The following is a 1486-nucleotide window of genomic DNA, read 5'->3' on the forward strand; positions in this document are numbered from 1 at the left end:
GAGCCATTTATCCCTCCACTCTTCAATTAACCCCACATGTGTTTATCGGCCAGGTTGGCACAATAAACTAACTAACTCACCACTCTTAATCAATATCCTGCTACAACTCTTAGAATCATGAGAAAACAGAAAAATATTTCGGCAATACAATTGGGCAGAAAAGGGGAATCCTCCCTATTTGCAGATCATCATTTTTAAAAAAATGAAATCCCACTGGCTCTATCAAAACATTGTTAGAATCAGTGAGGGATGTAGTAAAGTACCAGGAAACAAAATTAACAAGTAGCCATCAGTGAGATTCCTGTGCAAACCAGTGAAGAGAGCTCTGAAAAAGACAGCAGGAAAAGAATGCCACTAACAATAGCCACACAAAATGAAATACCCAGGACTAAACTTAATTAACAATGACTGATACAAGGAAAACCAAAGAACACTGTGTTAGTCTGGGTAGACTAGAGAAACAAATCCACAGAAACTCATATGTATATAAGAGAGAGTTTTATATGAAAGGTAAGTGTACTCTAAGAAAGCATCCCAACCCAGTCCAGTCCAAGCCCACAAATCCAACATTAGCCCTTGTGCCTGACACCAATCTACAAAGTCCTCCTCAAACTTGAAACACACACACAACAACGCCAAATGCAGGAGGAAAACCGAATCAGTATGTAGGCATCTCAAGGCTGGCAGGGGTCTCCACGCGGCTGCTCTAGCACCCAGGGCTGCGTCTGAGTAGGTCCATGTGGCTTCTCCTCAGGGATGTCTCACAGGAAGTGAGCCTTGCCAGCTGAGACAAAGAACTTGTTAAGGGAGCTGCACACTGATCTGACCATCAGAGAACAAGAGACCAGAGAACAAAAAAGAGGAGACTCACCAACCCAATTATCTCTCCGAACTTCGGTTAATCCCACATGTGTTCATCGGCCAGGTGGACACAATAAGCCTTAACTATCACAAACAATTTTTATAAAAAAAACAAAAGAGATCTACAGAAATTGAAGAATATCCCATGTTCATGATAGGAAAACTTATTATTGTGAAGATGTCAATGCTACCCAAAGCAATCTATAAATACAATGCAATCCTTATCCAAATGCAAACTTCATTCTTTACAGAAATGGAAAAAAACTAATTACTAACTTCATATGGGGTTATGCAAACTCCATATGAGATAAGCAAAAATCTCCATAAGAAAAAGAACATAATAGGAGGCCACACACTACTCAACCTTAACACCTATTAAATAGCCACTACAATCTAAGCAGCATCATACTTGTATAATGATAAGCACCTAGACCAATATAACAGAGTAGAAATCCCAGAAATAAATCTATCCACTCACAGGCAACTGATCTTTGTCAAAGAGCCAAAAAAATTGTTAAATGGCAAAGAGACAGCCTCTTCAACAAATGGAGCTGGAAAAATTGGAATTTCATCTGCAGCAGAATAAAACCTATCTGTTGCCTCATGTGCAAAATGTGCTCAAGTC

Source organism: Echinops telfairi, unplaced genomic scaffold (assembly GCF_000313985.2).
Source record: "Echinops telfairi isolate 266 unplaced genomic scaffold, ASM31398v2 ScPeMD7_2;HRSCAF=8, whole genome shotgun sequence".
NCBI lineage: Eukaryota > Metazoa > Chordata > Mammalia > Afrosoricida > Tenrecidae > Echinops > Echinops telfairi.